The sequence below is a fragment of the Mesoplodon densirostris genome, chromosome 6 (assembly GCF_025265405.1).
Source record: "Mesoplodon densirostris isolate mMesDen1 chromosome 6, mMesDen1 primary haplotype, whole genome shotgun sequence".
NCBI lineage: Eukaryota > Metazoa > Chordata > Mammalia > Artiodactyla > Ziphiidae > Mesoplodon > Mesoplodon densirostris.
Genome location: NC_082666.1, coordinates 70,985,014 through 71,006,301, shown reverse-complemented (window position 1 = coordinate 71,006,301; position 21,288 = coordinate 70,985,014). Strand labels below are relative to the sequence as shown.

The following is a 21,288-nucleotide window of genomic DNA, read 5'->3' as shown; positions in this document are numbered from 1 at the left end:
CAGCTGACTTGTGCAGATATTCACAGCCATTAGGGGTACGTGGCAGAATACTGTGGAGAAGTGGGAAATGGGATGTAATTTCATAAAGTTGCCTAGTTGAGTCTATATGTCTATATTTACAACCAGCCTTGAGGCTCAGAAGTATAGGCCTGAGTTGAAGGCAGCTCTGCCACTAACCAGCTACATCATCAGAGGCAGTTCACGCTCTCTCAGCCTTAGTTTCTTCATAACTGGCAGCATTATTGAAGGGATTCAAGATAATAAACTAGGGACTTCCCTGGTGGTCCAGTGGCTAAGACTCTGCACTCCCAATGCAGGGGGCCCAGGTTCGATCCCTGGTCAGGGAACTAGATCCCACATGCTGCAACTAAGAGTTCTCATGTCGCGACTAAAGACCCCGCATGCCGCAACTAAGATCTGGTGCAGCCAAATAAATAAATAAATAAACATTTTTAAAAAAAGATAATACACTAAAGTTCCTATCACAGTTAGTATAGAGCCAGAGCTTAATGAATGATTAGCTACTAGTATAAGTAATTTGTCTTAAAAGCTGTATTGGGGGATAACAGAGTCTGCTCAGCCAGCCATCATGCAGAAGTGAAAATCCTGGAATTTGCAGGAAATACGCTCTTAACAGTAAATGCCCTCTGTAATGAGGTATAGCAGCTTAGACTTGGGGGTAAATATTTCATGAAATGTTAATTGCTATAAAAAGAAATATGGGTGCAGAAATGGGGAGAAGATGCTATTTCAAAGCTAGCAGATTTTTTTTTTAGTTGTTCTAGAAGGAAGATTTTAAATTTGCATTTGAGATTGATTATTTCAGGGTAAAAAGATTAATAATTTTTTTAATCACATAAATGTAAAACCAGTTCCTGATCTGGAACAGGAAGATTGAGACCATTCATTCCTTTATTCACTCAACAAATATTTATTGAGCCCTTGCTACATATATTACACAAGGTACTGTACATAAAAGGCACTAATTATGCAAAAAGGTTGTCTTTACTGTGAGGAGAATTGCAGCCCTGAACCTGTGTTTCCTTGGGGTCTGGGAAGAGGAGGCATGGTTAATGGACTCTTGTCTGTAGGAAACTTGATCCCTCCCACATGGCAGCAGGAAAGGCGCTGAGGGAGAGATACCCTTCCTTTGAGATGAGGGTAGGAGATGTTGTGGAGAGCCCAGTCTGTTATTTTTTTTTATGCATTGTCTTTTTCTTTCTCCTTCAGTAAAGTTATATTAATGTTGCAGTCTGTTCTCTGTTGTGGGGGATTATGAGATGGGATGTGCTTGGGGCTGCAGGTGGTTGACTGAAATAAGCATTCTTTGGGACTTCCCAGAAGTTTTGGGGGAGAAGTCAGGGACTGGCTTTCTTGCAGTCATGCGAGAGGTGAAGCTCAGTTATTTGGGCATTAATTAGAGGTGTGATTCTTTGAAGGCAGGACACCACTGTTATACATTTGTCCTGTGGGCAGCTTGAATGATCCTCACAAAGCGACTGGACACACTCCCATGACAGCAAGCCACTGGGCACAGTTTCCAAGAACATCAGGCCAGAGCAGCTCACTCTCCACTAACTCAAATAGCATGAAACATGCAAGTTACTTCACATGCTGCGGTACAAATGTCCTGAGCATGTGGACTAGAGATTGATAATCCAAGGCTATTCCTCTCCTATTCTTTCTTACCTACCATCCATGCTTCTCCCAAGCCCCCTCTTGGGCCCTGTTGCCCAAGTGAAAGCAAAGAAGCAATTAACACTTACAGAAATCTGCTATGCTAAACACTGCATGTGCTGTTCTGCATAAACTGTGTCATTTAACCCCTTACAACAATTGGCAAGATAGGTAAGATTATCCCCTTTCTCTGATGAGAAATGGAAGCTGAGAGTCCTATGTCCAAAGTAATACAACCAACAAGTAGGTAACAGTTCTGGGGTCCAAGTACAGGTTTATGTAACTACAAAGTTCTTTACACCAACCACAAAGGAAAATGTATTTTGGAGGCGAAACATAATTAAAAAGAAAAATGTATTGGGAGAAATGCTTTCTGCTTCCAAGCAAACGTAAGTAATTGCCCATCAGTGGACACTGACCTACAGTTGTAACTGAAACCCAAGATGCAGAGGGCCCAGGTTCAGACGGTTCCTCTCCACTTAGAAAACTGTCACAGAGGAAAAAGAAGTGGTGAAAGGCAGTTTTCAGACAGATCATGACAAAGTCGATTAAGTTTTCTTGGGTGATAGGAGTAAAGAGGCCGTATCTATCTGTCCTGGGGAATCAAACAGTTGCCTAGAACATTAATATAAATGTGTTGTTTAAAACACAAGTTGTTTTATACATCTGGCCCCAAAATTTAAGCTTAAAAAAATATCCCTCATTCATGCAAAATCATGTTGACATATAAAGGCACATCTGTGTTCTACAGTTTGATCATTCATAGCCCTCTTATAAAGCACTGACCACACAAGCCTTCGCAGACCAGTAACAGTTGGTGGGTGGGCACAGATGCACGGATCACACTTTGACAGCACTGATACTTTCACTTTCAGTTACAACAGCCTTACCATGGGTTACTTCTAAGAAAAATGTAACCATTTGAACCTCAACACGGTCTCCATGTATCAAATAATTGCAAATTGTTTCTTCTTTCTCTTTTTGCCTTTTTTTTTTTTTTTAGTTTCTGCTTTATAACAAAGTGAATCATTCATACATATACATCTGTTCCCACATCCCTTCCCTCATGCATCTCCCTCCCTCCCACTCTCCCCATCCCACCCCTCCAGGCGGTCACAAAGCACCGAGCTGATCTCCCTGTGCTCTGTGGCTGCTTCCTACTATCTACCTTACGTTTGGTACTGTATATATGTCCATGCCTCTCTTTCGCTTTGTCACAGCTTACCCTTCCCCCTCCCCATATCCTCAAGTCCATTCTCAAGTAGGTCTGTGTCTTTATTCCCATTTTACCCCTAGGTTCTTCATGACATTTTTTTTTAATTCCATATATATGTGTTAGCATATGGTATTTGTCTTTCTCTTTCTGACTTACTTCACTCTGTACAAAAACAGAAAGATAGATCAATGGAACAGGATAGAAAGCCCAGAGATAAACCCACGCACATATGGTCAACTTATCTTTGATAAAGGAGGCAGGAATGTACAGTGGAGAAAGGACAGCCTCTTCAATAAGTGGTGCTGGGAAAACTGGACAGGGACATGTAAAAGTATGAGATTAGATCATTCCCTAACACCATACACAAAAATAAGCTCAAAATGGATTAAAGACCTAAATGTAAGGCCAGACACTATAAAACTCTTAGAGGAAAACATAGGCAGAACACTCTAGGACATAAATCACAGCAAGATCCTTTTGGACCCACCTCCTAGAGAAATGGAAATAAAAACAAAGATAAACAAATGGGACCTAATGAAACTTCAAAGCTTTTGCACAGCAAAGGAAACCATAAACAAGACCAAAAGACAACCCTCAGAATGGGAGAAAATATTTACAAATGAAGCAACTGACAAAGGATTAATCTCCAAAATTTATAAACAGCTCATGCAGCTCAATAGCAAAAAAACAAACAACCCAATCCAAAAATGGGCAGAAGACTTAAATAGGCATTTCTCCAAAGAAGATATACAGACTGCCAACAAACACATGAAAGAATGCTCAACATCATTAATCATTAGAGAAATGCAAATCAAAACTACAATGAGATATCATCTCACACCAGTCAGAATGGCCATCATCAAGAAATCTAGAAACAATAAATGGTGGCGAGGGTGTGGAGAAAAGGGAACACTCTTGCACTGCTGGTGGGAATGTGAATTGGTACAGCCACTATGGAGAACAGTATGGAGGTTCCTTAAAAAACTAAAAATAGAACTACCATATGACCCAACAATCCCACTACTAGGCATATACCCTGAGAAAACCATAATTCAAAAAGAGACATGTACCAAAATGTTCATTGCAGCTCTATTCACAATAGCCCGGAGCTGGAAACAACCTAAGTGTCCATCATCAGATGAATGGATAAAGAAGATGTGGCACATATATACAATGGAATATTACTCGGCCATAAAAAGAAATGAAACTGAGCTATTTGTAATGAGGTGCCTTTTTTTTTTTTTTTAACTCAAGCAACCCATGGGGCTGCTTAAAGCAGTCTTAAGTTCCTGTAGACTTTCTGAAGGAAATGAGAGGCATTAGGAGGTCTAGATTATATTTTCTTGCCGGTGATTGCTGTATAAATCTGAGTAAGACGCGTTATTTTTATCATCTCAGAGATTAAAGTTGCCTCTGGCAGCACAAGGGTAGAATCTCGATGTTTGCATGTTTCTTCCCCTGTTTTTCTCCTCTCCTGATCCTGCACCCACACATAGAGAAAACACATAAGCAAAGCCACTTACTCATGGAAAGCATCTAAACTGGTCTTCTTACAGTCTTACTGTGGAATCTGTTTTTAAAACCAAACCAGACACCACCATACCACCCCTTTTACCTTTCCTTTGTCATCCCTGTTTTGTGGGAACATGGTTTTCGATCACAGAATGATGACACTATTACCTTATGGGGTTTCTATGATGAATTCCCAGAAAGAGTTTGGGGAAGAAGTGTTATTTCTGTTTTGCTTCCCCTACCCCAAAGTTCCCTTCTGTGCACCTCAAACTCTTCAACCTACTCTTCTTTTGAGGGGAAATCAGTGGCTCATAGGGATATACCCCAACTCTGACCTCAGTGTCTTACCAAAATCAGAGCCAGTCCCTCACTCAGTCAAGTCCAATAATGATCTTCCACAGATGCTGAAGCCCCACTTGAACCTGGATGTTTTCCCCCTCTTGGAGAAAAAGAATCAGGAAAGCCACAGGCAGAGGGTTAAGCAGAGAACAGAAACCCCAGAGCCTTCCAGCTTCAACTGTTCCTACTGTCCTGATGAACCACCTGGGGCTGGAGAGGAAGAAGATCTAGCACAGGGAAGAGAGTGGCTTTTAGAGGATTGGGGAAGGGGTCTCTTGGGATCTTTCAAGAGATCTGAAAGTGTGTAGAAAGCCCTGCAGTTACCAGGAAAATGCAGATATCAGTGCCTGACAAACAACAGGTGCTCAATATATACACTAAGTAATTGAATGGTTGAATGAATAAATAGGCAAAAGGGAAGAAGCAGAAGAGAAGAGGTAAAGCAGTGCTTCATAGATGACTTTCACCTGCCTTTCTTCCTGAGATCTTTTTTACAGTTGTTTTTGTTTTTCCCAGTTGCTCCAGAATGATGCTCAGGCACCACCTCCAGGCTGAAGGCTTCTTCATCATTTCACCTTTCCAACCTTAGTGACTGCTAGACCATGAGTTCTACACCTCTCAAGCAGAGGCTTAAGATAAGCAAACCTGGATAGTAAGGAATAAGAGAGGAAAGGGAAGGGCAAGCAGAGGAATCTGCCTTTTCTTTCTTCTGTTTTAATTTGCTGGTGGTTATAAGGTTAACTTTCTTGGGCCTCTGTTTTCCTTAACTCTGAATTATAGGAATTGTCACTGAGACACCCTGAAAGTAGATCTATTGATGGTAGATTTGTGAAAACATAAGGAAAACACCATGTTTGGTCATATCTAGAGAATATGCCTTCGAAGCAAACCCTTAGTTCTCATCAGCTCTCACCTAAACCACTGTTATTCAGACTTTAATGTGCACATGAACCACATTGTTAAATATTAAGCTTATTGCAATGCAGGTTCAGATTCAGTAGGTATTGGTGGGGCCCAAGATTCTGCACTTCTAAAAGTTGCCTGGTAATGCCAAAGCTGCCCGGCAGAGGAGTCTAGAACTTTGAGTAGCAAGGACCTAGACAATTGCTACAGTGTCGTCCAGCTTCAGTTCTTGCCAAATCTCTCCCAGCCTCATCACCCAACTCGGCACTGTGCCATCATCAATGACTTGCAGAGCTTCAGGCGCGCCATGCTCTTCAAACCTACGTGGCTTTGTACATCTTCCCTCTGCCCTTCACCCCCCTTCACTGGATGAGCTTCTCCGTGTCTCAGCTCACATGTGAGCTCTTGTATGAAAATTCTCCCAGCTCCCCATCCTACCAGATGGCCATGCCCTCTCTCCTCTGTGCTCATCACACTGTACTATAATATGCTGTCTCCACGTCCAGGGCTATTGCATAGGGTTGCTCAGGTTGTGTCCAGGGACAAGGGCCCCTGGTCAAGGCGGCAAGAGGCGCTTGAAATCCATCCTGTTCTCCACTTGCCCATTAGTGGAGCCCTGGTGCAGAGCTGCCTCCACCAAGAGGGAGGGATGACCTCTTCTAATTCACACATGGCACCATATGGGCTGATTTTCTGTCTTTTCTACCAGATGTGGGGTCCTTGAGAAAGGAATCAAATCTCATTCATCTTTATGTTTTTATCTGCTAGCGTAGTGCCTGTCACTATTCAGTGTTCAATGAAATGTTTGTTGAATGGATAAATGATGAGAAAAAGAAATGAGCTACTGAAAGCAATGCACAGACAATAATTTCATTCAATTCTAAAGGTAAATTGACTGAATTGTAAGCAGGAGGTCTGGGTTTTGCTAATGTGCTGCTAAAAAGGCAAGGTCTTCAAAACCCCATTTTACTAAAAGGATTATAGTAAGTTTTAGTGAAAAGATGTAAAGGCTACAGTCAGGACCTTTAGAAGACTCATCAGTACCAGCAAAGACATAGGCTGCCTAGAATCAATACTAAATTGTCATGTCTTTTCAGATCTAGGGGAGGACGAGGGAGATTCTGAGGATATTATTTGGTCATAAGATTTAGAGGCTACTAAAATCAGCAAAAAGGTCCTGAGAGCAAGAAGAGGTGATGACAAAACCATGTATTTACATAGAAGGGCTGAACTCAGAAACAAAACAGAGAATGTGTTGGATTGTGAAAATGAGGATCCCACAACTGCTAAGGGCCTGGGCTTTGTTGAGAAAGGCACATCCCAGACGAAAAAGCGTCTTGATACAAATCTTTAAAATGGGGTTTGTTTGATCTTCTTTGCATGAGTTCCTCAGGTGTTTCCCAAGAGAGTCTCTCTGACAAGACTGTAAGCTCCCAGAAGTTGACACCAACGCTTAGACACCTTTTATCTTCCTGAGAGTGTGTGATGCTCCATGAAATGAAGTAGGTGCTGAATTTGCAGGGAGTTTACAGCTGTCACTGACGATAAAATAAGCAAGCACAAAGTGCTAATCATCCTCAGCCGAAATATCCAGAATTTCACCTCAGCACTGAGAAAGAGATTCCTTTGAGAAATGTCCTGATATGTTGCGAAAACGCAACCTGGGCTTTGCCTTCTTACATGATCTTATTCTCATTAAGGCCAATTTCCGAAGATACAGCTGTGGTTCTGCAGTAAGGGGAACTGAGAATCTTGAATACTGTATTCTACCACATGACTTCAGGATAAAATGTTATTCAAAACAAAACCTAATTTAAACACACACACACACACACAAAGTAGGCTAAGATCACCAGACTTCCATCTACCTCTTACCAAAATTTAATCCCAGATCTCCAGGAAACAATTGGGAGGCATTTGAGAGCATTTGGGGCCTTATCTTTTCTTCTAAGGGACCAGCATTTGTGACCAGGGTGATAAGGAGTCATTATCAAAAAGAATAGAGATGAAGTCTTTCTGACACATCATCATCATGAGACTTACCATTGATAACTGCCCAGGACCCATGGACTATGCTGGAGTCAAGAATTGGGTAATTGTAAAGTTTCCTCTTTTTAGAGCAATAAAAAGTGCTGACTTCATGCCCTAATTCCCTGGGTCATTTCTAGAAGAAAGGCAAGCTAGTTAATTTTTTTTTCATAAGAAAATAGGCCAAATATCAAATACTCATTTTTAAAAGGCTTTCAATTCTTAAAAAATGCATTCTCATTTTAGAAAAAATTTTAAAGCATAAGAGAAGCCACCCCCCCCCAAAAAAAAGCATCCCTCCAATTGCCACCAACTAGCACAACCTTACCAAAAGCTTACTGTAGCTTTTCAAGCCATAGAGAAAATCGACACATGAAAACTGTGTTCATACGTTCACTAAATGAACCAAATGCAGGCTATGTTCCTACACTCTGAGGATCAGTGGAATTGTGCAAGTAAAATAATCTGGAAATCTTAATGTCAAATTCAAAAATTAAGAAAATATGTGAATATTGATCACTTCTTTCAATGGATGCGAGTGCAGATTTCCTGATCTGTCACATGGCTTTTTTTTTTTTTAACCAAACAGGAAAGGTTTTGACATCCTTGTTTGCTGTTTCTGCATCTCGGAGAAAAGCTGAAAGCACCGTCTCAGATACTGGCTGGCACACACAAAAAAACATTCAGGAAAGTTAGAGAAATCCCAGAATGTTATTTATCAAGCAATTCAGATATATCCTTCTGAAAAAGATTAACTCTGGAAATTTTATTACTTAGAATGTCACTTATAAGATATTACATTTCTTCTGTGTCCATAACATTTTTTACTTCTTTTTCTTTAACTAGAGTATAATTGCTTTACAATGTTGTGTTAGTTTCTGCTGTACAACGAAGTGAATCAGCTGTATGTATACATATATATCCCTTCCCTCTTGGACCTCCCTCCCACCCACCCCCCGATCCCACCCATCCAGGCCATCACAGAGCACTGAGCTGAGATTCCTGTGCTATACCACAGGTTCCCACTAACTATCTATTTTACACGTGGTAGTGTACATTTTTACTTCTTATATAGCTCTTTTTTCTTAGCTCCTTTACCTGGTTCTCAGAAGAAATCTGAAGTGATCTGACTCCTTTGGATATCACTTGGTAGGCTGCTAAATATCTTACTCAATGATATGGAATTGCTTTCAAGCTGAGTCCTGAAGCTGTAAGCTTCAAACTTTTATTTAAGCACCAAAAATGTTTGGGTCATTATGTATGGCTTGGCATATAAAATAACTGCAACAATAACAGTCACAAAGATCTTACCATGTGTCAGGAAATATTCTTTGTGTTTTACAACTACTACTAACTTATTTAAGCTTCATAATAAAATCCTCACGTTCATCCTATGAGCTAGATACTATTATTATTCCCATTTTACATATGAGGAACAGAAAGCGATTTGCCCAGGGTCAAAGAGCTGTTAAGTGGCAAAGCCATGATAGGAACCTGGCCGTCTGTCTTAGAGTCCACACCTCTAATCCCTATACTTGATTGTCTCAACTAGCAGTCTACTCCCCCAAGTTGGAAAATTACATTGACTCGTTCTAGCCACCCTCCTCCAACATTATACCCACTTGAGTAACTGAATGCCAAGTTCAATAAAGCTGCATTCTCTAACAACCCCCTTTCCCAAGGTCCACAGGAGGAGCTGGCTATTTGCCCGTGAAGCCTGTTCACTCCCAATCTGAAGAGGCTTAATGGAGACTAACTCTGTCTACGCTACTGGAGGGAGGAAGGTGAGTTTTCTTGTTCATTTAGCATGAAAAGTCTCTTAAATTGAGACGTTTCCTTCCCCTTCCATCTGCTGCTGCCAGCTACAGGTGAGAAGGTCTCCTGGGTATCAGTTTCAAACGACCTGCCTCAAATAAAGACAGGTCATCTGCTCCCAGAAAAGGCAGCAACTTCTCATCTCAGCTTTACTGCTAACTGCAGGTTTCATCTACAGGAAGAGTTTAAGGGAAATGAACAGGAATTATAAAAACTTTGCTAGTTGGTGACGCAGATAAACCTCATCAGCTTTCATTGTCTCAGCTGGGAGTGCAACCAACATGATTAAAGCCAAAAAAGAAACCCTCAAGTTATCATATTAACAATTCCGTTCTTTAGATGAGACAACATAAAACCTTGGGAGGGTAGAACTAGAACTTAAGTTCAACATCATACCCCACATTTTACAGATAAGGGAACTGAGACTCATAGGGGACTCCTGGCGTACTCATGATAACACAACTAATTTGTGACTTAAAAATATGTTACCTTTTTGGATTATTTTCTTTTTTTAAAAAAGAAAAGAATAGGAATTAATCAGCCTCTCTGGCCTTCTAGAAATGGCTCATAGCATAAGGCTCATGACACAAAGTCAGAATTTTATTGCCTTACACAGAGGAAATTGCAATTACTACCCCCAATTCCCAAAATGGGTCATTCTAGGCCCTAGGGCTTACATATTGGTGTGAAAATGGAGAAGTGTCTGGTCTTTGGTCTCTTAGCTACTGTGCCTCTCACTATCCATTGCTGGCTGGTCCTTTAGCATCTGTTGGGTCTTTTGCCCTTGGCAGGATACAGAGATGCTCCCACAGTGTTTCTCTATTTTGATCACAGGTCTGCTGTAAGGGATTCTTGCCACTGCTCTTGGGGCCGAAGTGCTCAGGGCAGGCTACCACAGGCATCCATCCAAGCTTCCCCCACCAGAGGTCTCATCCTCTATGGAGTAATGTGCAAAATTGCAATCAGATCCCCAGCTCTTTATAGAGCCTACTGCAAATCTCTTCCTCCCAGTTCCCTATCCATGCCAGTCTCATGCATTCTCCCTTCTCCTAAGGGTCAAGCCACTTCCTTTCCCCTCCTCCTGCAAAACTCCAGTTCTTACCATCCCAGAGGCTTTCTAAAGCAAGGGTTATAATGCATCCCTGAGACTCGGAAGCCCTGACCTCCTAGAACGGAAAGCAAGATCCCTGTCATCGTGAACAAATTATTTGTGTATGTTTAATGTCTGACTCTCTCTCCAGACTATAAATTCCATGAATTAAGGATTAGGATTAGGTTAAAGTTAGAGATTTAGGATCCTTCTGTCTTGTTCACTTTTGCATCCCCTCTGCCAGCTCAAGGCCTGGTAAATAATGGTCATTCAATACATATTTTCAGAGGGAAGAAAGGGAGGGACCAAGGAAGGGAGGGAGAGAAGGGAAAGAGAGAGGGAGAAGGCTGATTACAGCGGCCCACTGAAATAACAAGAGCCTGATTTAAGGTAGTCTCAGAGAACATAGAGAGGAAGGGGTGGGAATGAAGTTGAAAACTATTAAGAAGAAATAATTTATAGGGTTTGATAACAAATTTGCCATGAAATATGTGAAGTACAGCAGTCATAGATGATTCTGAGATTTTTTAAATTGACTTACATAAATGTGCTGTGGGACTGTGAGAGGAAGACTGGGTTGGTTTTGTTGGTAAGAGTGGAGGTTGGTGGAGGGCTTGTGAACAGTGAGTCTAGTTTGGAAACTGTAAGGTGTCTGGGGAGGATGTCCAGTAGGCAGATAAACCTGTGTGTCTCACTGTTTTAAGTACATGTGAACAGGAAAACCAAAATCAACTTGTGAGGTGGGCAAAGTTATCTTTAGAAAGTCCCTTCTCTTTTAAGACCCATTTCAGGCCCCAAGTTCCCTAATTTTTTGCCTATGTTTCTTCATCTATGTCTACTTTTAAGAAGTGATCTGATAATCTCAGTTTAGTAGATAAACTATTGATGAGACACAATGAGTTAGCCCTCTCACATTGTACTGGGAGCATTGCCTCAAACCAAAGGAATGATAATAACACCACTAGTAAGAGCCAGTGCTTATGTGGCTCTTAGTATATGCCAGGCACTGTACCAAGCACTTCATGCTCTCAGCAACACCATGAGGTAGGAATTGTTTTAGAGATGAGAAACTGATACACTGAGAGGCTAAGTGACTTGTCCAAGGTCACACAGCCTACTAGTAAGGAAGCAGGAAACATACCCTGGTGCTGTGGCTCTGGAGTCTATTCTTGTATAAGGGTGGAAATTTAAAAGAGTGGAAATGTGCAGTAAATTTTGTGGGGGGGGACCCTAGCAGTATTCAGAGCCCATTGTGCAGGTCACTGCAGTTTCACCCTATAAACTGATGACCATGATGACATGGGCTCTGCCAAGAATTAACCTTAGACAATGTACTTAATCTCTTTCAGTTTCATTTTCCTCATGGACAAAATAAGGAGAAATGACCCATGTAAAAGGTTATTCCTTATAGCAGCACTTGTAATAGCAGATAACTGGAAACAACCTAAATGTCTATTGAGAGGAGACTGGCTATAAAAAGGATTGTACGCCTATAAAATGGAATATAATGCAGCCATAAAAGAGTGAGGTAGAGCTCTATATGCTGTTTAGAGTGATTTCTAGGATATATTGTTATAGAACTGGGTATAGAGTATGCTACAATTTGAGTAAATAAGAATGATAGGAATATAGATACATTCTTTTAAGCTTGTATGTGCATACATACAGGAACCCTATAGAACTGGTTGCTTCAGCAGAACTGTGCAGATGGGGAACAGAGATGTGAGGAGGAAGCCTGTACCAGTTAGGGTACCAGCAGGAGTACACGACACACTCAAAAGTGTAATTAAAGGGAGTTTAATGAAAGAATGATTTGCAACAGTGTGGACAGGGGTAAGCACCCAACAAAGGATGGTGATGTGTCCACCGTTGGGCTAGCTACAGAGCGGAGTCATTACCATGCCTGGGCCCTATGGGATAAGGGGAATTAGTGGTTACCTGAACCCAGAGAGAGAACTGTAGGTGTAGAAGGAGCCACTGGACAGCAGACACAGCCTTCCCCAGATGAACCCACAGCCCAGCAGGGAAGGAGCTGGGGTTTAAATAAAGACCCCGACCCCATTCTTCTCCTGCCCTCCGATCTCTTGCCAGTGCTGCCCCAGGGAAAACCCTACCAGAAGCCTGAGGGCAGAGGACACTGTAAGAGTACCCTTAGAGAAGAACCTCTTGGGGCCCAAGGCAGGTGGCAGTGGATCTGGAGGGAAGAGACTATCCACCACAGAAACTGCATGCATAGCCTTTATCTTGTACATTTAGAACTATGTGAATATATAACTTATTTGAAAAGTAATAAATTTTGCACACACAAAAAATAAAAATTAAACGTAAAATGAGGGACTAGAGCAGATGGTTGCAAAGTCTCTCCCCCTCTCCAAATTCTACCTATTTCTTTGACGTGTGACTTTTTCATCTAATCACAATCCATGGCTCCACCTAGTGTCAAAGCAATGCTTCACTGAGTTCAGAGCACAGACTCATTCAGGAGGAATTCCAGGGCAGAAATGCTCTCTGCTCCAAATCACTGGTGTGTGTAAGCAGTTTTCATTGTGAATTATACCCACGTGGTGAATGATCTTATCCCCTAAAAGTAGAAAATAATTATTTTGAAACACAGAACATTTGTTGTTTTTTCTTTTAAAGAGATAGTGAACCTTGACTTAAATTCAATTTTGAACTAAATAGTTAAGATTTTTCCCCCCATATTTCAAACTGTTAAATACACTTAGAGGTAAACAGCATGTGATCTAAGATAGTAAATCTTCCATAGCCCACTTTTGAGCTTGTCACTCCTCTGTTCATATGTCCTTAACACAGCAATTCTCAACCCTGGCTATAGAAAATATCCCTTGGGGAGTTTTAGGAAGCTCCTACTGGAGATTCCAATTTAATTGGAGGTGGGACTCAGGCATTAATTCTTTTTTTTTCAAGATCACCAGTGTGTGTCATGGGCCGCCAGGGCTGGGAGTCCCTGATTTAATGATTCATTACTGCCTATGAGGTGTATTTCCCTCACTACTTAGAATGTGCTCCTTTCACTTTAGACAAATTAGGTCACTTGTAAGACAATTTTCCACTCTCCATGCCTTGCTCATGCTACATCCTCTACACTGCTCAGGCCTTGAATGTTTTGCTCCTGCCCCCCCACCACCACCGCTCCCATCGCCTGCATCTCGACTGCCATAGTTTTACCTATTATTCCTGACCCTGCTTAAGGGCTACCTCCTACAAGAATTCCCCTGCCTCTCATTCCCAAACAGATGTTTCTTCCTCTTTTGAATCCCTGAAGATTTTTAAAATAACTTCTATGATCCTTTTTTTCCTTAATAGAAAACCAACACATTTATAGAGTATTCTTTTTTCTTATCAAACTGACAATAATAAAAAAGTCTGATACAGGACTTCCCTGGTGGTCCAGTGATTAAGACTCCACACTTCCAATCTGGGGTGGGGGGAGGGGGCAGAGGTGTGCGGGTTTGATCCCTGGTGGGGGAACTAAGATCCCACATGCTGTGCTGTGTGGCCAAAAAAAAATTTTTTTTAATTATTAAAAAATTTTTTTTTAAAGTCTGATACAGTAGTATCCTCTTATCCATGGTTTCGCTTTCCTTGCTTTCAATTACCTGTAGTCAACCACAGTCTGAAAATATTAAATGGAAAAATCCAGAAATAAAACAATTGATAAGTTTTAAATTATACACCCTTCTGAATAGTGTGATGAAACCTTGTACCACCCTCTCCATCCCACCTGGAACATGGATCATTCCTTTGTCCAGCATATCACCCCAAATAAAATGCTAATTTTTAAAAACCCAAGAGTTCATTTTAAAAAGATAAAATATCGTAAACAATTTGGGTTTATCCAGAAATGCAAGGGTAGTTAAACATTAGAAAATAAACAAATATAATTCACTACATTAACAGATTAAAGGAGAAAGAACATATGATCATCCAAAATATGCAGCAAACAATATTCCTAATGATGAAAAACTGAGAAGCAGACCCTAAAAATTCAGGAACAAGTCCATTTACTTCTATTCAGTATTATACTGGATTTCCTAAATGCAGTAAGACAAGAAAAAGAAATAACAAACCACAAAGATAGGAGAAGCAGTACCTGGTAGAAGTATTGGAATGGTCTTTTTTTCATCAAGATATAGTCATTTACATTCCAATGAATCTACAGGCAAATTATTAATAATAATAGCAGAGCTCAGCAACATGGCTGAATAGAAGACCAATACACAAAATCAAATATATTTCTAAGCACTGGCAACAAAGAGTTAGAAAATACAATTTTGAAAAAAAATGCAGTTTGCCATAACAATAAAAAAATATAAGCTACCTAATGAAAGTTGTATAAGGCCTATATGGAATAAATGCCAAAACTCTATTTGATGAACATCAAGGAAGACCTATCACAGAATGCATGGTGGAATATGTTCAATTGGAAGACTCTATTGTAAATTTGCCAGTTCTCCCCAATTTGATCTATAGATTCAATGTAATCTAATTCCAAATCCCAATGGGATTCCTCCTCCCCACCAAAAAAAACCTGATAAGCTGATTCTAAAACTTGGACAGATAAACAAATTTCAATATGTAACTAAGACTCTTTTGGAGAAGAATTAGGTAGGAGGACTTGTCCTACCAGGTTTCTAGATTTTAATTATAAAGTTACAAGAATGAAGAGAGTGTGGTACTGATGCTGCAATAGAGAAGTGGATTAATGGAATAGTGGAGATTCCAGAAACAGATCCACATATTTGTGGACATAATATGTAAGAGAAGTGGTATTGTACGTACTGTGGAAAGGGAGAATTAGTCAATAAGTGGTGCTGGGGAAATACAGGGAAAGAAGCAAAATCAGATTCCTACCCCACAGGTACATTGGAAATCAATTCTAGGTGTATTAAAGACTTGGATGGGAAAGCTGATATTTTTAAACATCTAAAAGGAAAATATAGAATAGTATTTTTATATCTTTGGGGTAGAGAAGAATGTCTTAAACAAAACACACACAAAATCTTATCCAAAACTGAAAAGATTGACAAACTTGACTCTACTAAAATTAGGGATTTCTGTTCTTCAAAAGGCCTCACAAAAGAATTTGCAGACAAGCCACAAACCAAGAGTAGATATTTGCAACATATATAACTAGTGCTGTGCTTGTAAATGTCTTAAAACTAGCTTTCCAAGGGAAAAAAACATGATTTGTAGGGTTTGATGATTACCATGGAGGAAATAATCCCACCATGGCTTATTTCAAGCTATCAACATGATGTCACTACACACAGTTTGGAAGAGAAGCACAAAATCACTCTCGTGAGACTGTATAAGCCAGCTCCATCACACCACATCATATTACCCTAAAAGATTTGTTTCCAGAATGTATAAAGAACTCTTTCTGTATATCAATAATTAAACATCAGTGCCATACAAAAATGAGTAAAAAAAAAAAAGAGAGAAAAACAAATACCATATGCTAACACATATATATGGAATCTAAAATTAAAAAAAAGGTTCTGAAGAACCAAAGGTGCAGATGTAGAGAATGGACTTGAGGACACGGAGAGGCGGGAAGGGTAAGCTGGGACTTAGTGAGAGAGTGGCATGGACATATATACACTACCAAATGTAAAATAGATAGCTAGTGGGAAGCAGCCACGCAGCACAGGGAGATCAGCTTGGTGCTTTGTGACCACCTAGAGGTGTGGGATAGGGAGGGTGGGAGGGAGATGCAAGAGGGAGGAGATATGGGGATATATGTATATGTATAGCTGATTCACCTTGTTATAAAACAGAAACGAACACACCATTGTAAAGCAATTATACTCCAATAAAGATGTTAAAAGAAAAAAAAGAAAAATGAGTAAAAGACATGAATAGTTGTTTTACAGAAGAGAAAATGTGGAGAATAGAAATATACAAAGATTCTCCACCTTCATTAGTAATCATATTAAGATTAAACATTAATCTTAATGTTAATTAAGATTTCAATAAGAAACCATATTATACTCTACAGGTGGGTATAACTATACTAAGTAATTGCAAAGACTTGGATCAAGAGGAGCTCTTAAACAATGCTGGTGTGAGTATAAACTGGCACAACTACTCAAGAATAAAATTCAGTACTAACTTATAGGTTGACTATTTGAATGCCCTACAATCCAGAAATATGTACTCTTAGGTATCTATGATAGAGGAATTCTTGCACAAGTGTACCAGAAAACACAAACATGAATGTTCATAGTGGCATTTTTATAATAGTAAAAAAAAAAAAAGAAATTTGCACCCAAATGTGTCAGTCAGGGTTTGTTCAGAGAAGCAGAACCACCGTGAGAAATGAACACAATAAAGGATTTATTATAGAGAGTTGACTGTATGCAATTACGGAAGCTGGTTGTACCGTCTATGTGAGGCTGCTGTTCCTGTGTCTGATGCTGGAGCTAAAGTGCTCAGGACAGGAAGTCAGGATGTGAAGTGGGGGAAGCAAGGACACACTGGAACCCACAAGGATGGACTGGAATCTGCACTAATCTCTCCCCACTCCTAAATCCCTGGTGCCATTCACCGTGGCCACACACCTTACCCATGAGTTAGAGAAGCTTAGCAGACAATTTGAAAGGAGTTGGGTGAGCTATAGGCCTGCAGGGACAACCTCAGTGCAAGGAAATAGGGCCACTCCTTCACTGCCACTTCTATACTGGGCACAAAATGTCTCTTGTCTTTTCACATAAGTCTAAGAGGCCCAGAGAAATGAAGTGACTCGTAACCTAGAAGCCTATTTTTAAGAAATATCCTTATGCATCTGAAACTCTTCTCAAGACAGCTCATGTCAGTATATTTTGGATCTGAGTACATGCTATTCCTCCTCTCCAAAAGACATTCCTGACGCGTATACTTGTGCCTGTTGCCTCTCATGATACCATATAAGCAGGTTTAGGTAGCTTTGCAATAACAGATCTATTGATACTTACTAGTCTCCAAAGGAAGTTCCTCATTCCACTGTAAATACATGTCATCTTAGGACTTATTTCCTCCTGAATCTTTTTAACATAATCTTATCTAAATTTGAGCACTGCATCCAAATGTGCATTTTATTTAAATGTGAATTGCTGACTTTGAGCTAAGGACAAGTTTTCAATCCTCTATCCAAATCTGGTACCAAATTATCCATGGTTACTCTGCGACTACTAATCTAGGGGGGAAAAGAAACAGTTTGGCAGAAGAGGATAAGTAAGTTCCCAACCTTCATTTCTCTATTCTTAAAGACTTCCAGAATGAAGTTTAAACCCATTACCAAAACGTAGCATTAAGGACTTCCCTGGTGGCGCAGTGGTTAAGAATCCGCCTCCCAACACAAGAAACACGGGTTCGATCCCTGGTGCGGAAAAATCCCATGTGCCGCGGAGCAACTAAGTGCATGCGCAGCAACTGCTGAAGCCCTCGTACTTAGAGCCTGTGCTCCGCATCAAGATGAAGCCTCCTCAGTGAGAAGATGGCACACCACAATGAAGAGTAGCCCCCGCTCTCCGCAACTAGAGAAAGCCCGCGTGCAGCAATTAAGACCCAATGCAGCCAAAAATAAATAAATTCATCTTTAAAAAAACCAAAAAAAAGTAGCATTAGAATTAAAATTATTTAAGGGAGAGAATGATAAGTCTTCGCCAATGCATTTATTTTGAGCAATAATAATAATACAATAAAGTTGCAGTGCTGGGAAAGAATTTGGCTAATCTTAAGAACAATATCACAATATATAACTTGAAGTGACTTTTTCTCCCTCTCTATCTAAAAACATTGGGCCAAGAGCAGTTAATCAGAGTTGAATGCAATTTTACATTAGATGTTTTGCTGTGGCTTTAGATTTTAAGTAACAAATACTTTAAATCATTCCAGTGAGTGAAAATCTAGTTTCATAAAATAACAAATTGGAAGCTGGTGATTTAAATTTGCCATTTTTTCTCTGCAAAACTATTCGTCATAAAAATCTCTACATGGTGAGTTCTGCTACTGACTTTAAAATATAATTTAATTCACCAAAATGTGATTCATAGTCCACTTTTTCAGGAATGTATTTTTTTTTACAAAGTGAGATATATCAGTACTTCTTTCATTTCTAAGTCTCTTTCTCTATTCTTTTTTTGCTAATTTATTTTTACTCTATTTCTAAGACAGTTTACAACAAAATGTCCCCACAACCCACATTTTTATAAATATGGTACTTATTAAGTTATATTCTGATATGGTTATTATTCAAAGACCTCAAAATAGAGAGATGGGCAAACTTCCTCCTGCAAGGGAGTAATCAATCACTAAAACCACCGATCAACTGAGCATGAGACAGTTCTACATACAGGCAATAATAGACTGCTTTGACTTTCTCTTCCTATACTCCTTTGGGTCTAGACTTGAGGAGTTAAGGTGTCTATATATTTGCACCTGGGCTGTGGGTACCTGCCATGAATTGGGTTCCCAGGGAAGCAGACTCTGAGACAGAGATTAGGGTACAGGAAGTTTATTAGGAAATGCTTTTGGAATCAAACCAGTCTACTGCCCTGGCTTAGGCCAATGTTAAAGGAGGGAAAAGTGCCCTCCACCCAGGCCAAGGAGAAGATATAAGATCCAGCTATTCCTTTCCATGTGGAGATTCTCTTTCGAGTGTCGACTTTGGAGGATATGTGTTTCCTTTAATTAAAGAGGGCAATATTTTTTATCAAGCTTCTGTAAATATTAGTGGCTAAACATTTTCAAAACTGGAATTTCAATTACAGTCTTCATTATCAATGAGCGATTTAGAAAAACACAGCATTGTACTGAAACAAATTTGCTATATTTTTCAGACACTAAAGAATTGAATATTTTGGTGTTTTTTGCTTTTTGGAAAATATATGTTTTCTTCTCAAAGTTTCCTTTTGTTTTCGTCTTTATGTGACCCCACTCTCCATGCCCTCTGTATCTCTTCCTAAAATCTGTTCTTGCTGTCAGGTAGAGATATTTAGCCACAAAGAAAAATCTAAGTAGGACCCACCCAGCTTTTATATCCTGCATGGCTGAACTTTAATGAAAGTTTGAGTTTTTCCAAAAGTCTGGTCTTCACTGACTGGGAGGAAAAACAGTTTGAAAAAAATGCCTTGGGCATGTGAACCATGTAATTTCATTTGAACTAAGGAATTCCAAAAATACTTGCTTATTGAAAGGGCAGTTATATTTTTGTGTTGGAACTTGTTAGGGAGGAGGATAAATACTAGTTCTTTCCTCCCCTACTTTTTCTCATAAACATAAAAAAAAAAATTAAAGACTGTCTGAGTGGCTGGGTAGAAAAATAATGTGGAGAGGGTGAGTTGGACCATGTCCTGTCCTGGAACCTATGCCTTCCTTGGGAGATCTATTTTGTGGGATCTATTGAGCCCCACTCAGCTTCAGATAACCCTCTCCCCCTCTGATGAGAATTCAGGGCTCCATCTGGCCAGGTCTTCAAGACTAGCTGGATTGAAACACAGAGGTTTTGCCAGTTCTGTTCACTGACACCAGCATAAATGCTGTGCCAATAGCAAGACTGGAATTTTTGGGTTCCTGCTGGGCAAACTGGTCAAGCAGAACATTTTTAGGTCTGGTCTGGTTTAAGGGGATCCGGTGTTAAGAATAATATTAATCACTAGCATTTTGGGGAGTATGTACCATGTGCCAGTCACAATACTGGGTACTTTTACATGAATTACATTATTTAATCCCCACAACAATCCTTCGTGGATTTTTGAAGCTTAGTGAGGTTAGGAACCCAGATTTTGAGACCAATCAGTCTGTCTCCAGAGCTTTTGATCTTCTTCCCTATTCAATGAGCCCTGACTTTTGATAATGGGTCTCCGTGTACTAGATTGGAATCTCAGACACTAGTGTAGCAGGTGCTATTGGTGCACCATGTCTCCCTGGGGCCTTACCAACTGCCAGCAACTGAACCACGTTTCAGTGGCTTTCTCTAGAGGCTAGAGATCCAACTGTGAGCATGGAGGCTGGGTGTGCGGAGATTTAATGCCTCCCAGGAGCAGCCCTTAAGTAATGGTTGGTAAGAGTTGGTGCATAAATCTCCAGCTCCCTTGCTTCTCAGGTGCAATAACTCAGAGGCATGGGTTCTACACTGGTTCCCAAAATTCCCCAGAGGGACTAAGCACTTGTTACCCATACTGCTAATGTGCTTGAAAACACTCCCCTTATTGGCTGTCTTCCCTCCCTTGCTTATTTCCCCTGCTGGCATTTCCTGTTACCAACACCCAAATAAACTATTGGCGTATGTATTCTTGTTGGCTTCTGGGGGAACAAAACGAAGACAAAGGGTAAAGGAAAGGTGGGTCTACAAAAGAAGGAGAGCCCAGGTGGAGGAGGTGCTGCATTGCTGGAAGGAGAGCACCGGGTTGCTTCTTTAGGAAGGAGCCTCATAGATAGTTCCCTGTTCTTGAAGGTAACAGTGTCTTTGGGCGACAGAAAAGAAAGGTTTTGAAGAATTATTGAATATTGACACACTAGATGGTTCTTTTACTGCTTTGTTGGTGGACTTTTTTTCAGAAGTCTCTTTTGCTCCATTCCTTTTAAATTTGTATTTGTCTAAAGTTTTAATAAGAACTAAGATAACCCAGGAAATGCATCCATTAATAAGTGGAATATTGAAACAGGTATAAATGCAAACATGTTCTCAATAGAACATTGAGGA

The 21,288-nt window shown here is 40.2% G+C and overlaps 1 protein-coding gene and 1 non-coding gene across 2 annotated transcripts in view; both read left to right on the top strand.

Moving 5' to 3' along the window:
• Positions 1–21,288, top strand: part of PDCD1LG2 (programmed cell death 1 ligand 2) — a 92,043-nt gene that overhangs the window by 63,616 nt on the left and 7,139 nt on the right. The window lies entirely within an intron of this gene.
• On the top strand, positions 275–347 carry TRNAG-CCC (transfer RNA glycine (anticodon CCC)). Its single transcript has one exon. It is a non-coding gene; the product is annotated as a tRNA-Gly (tRNA).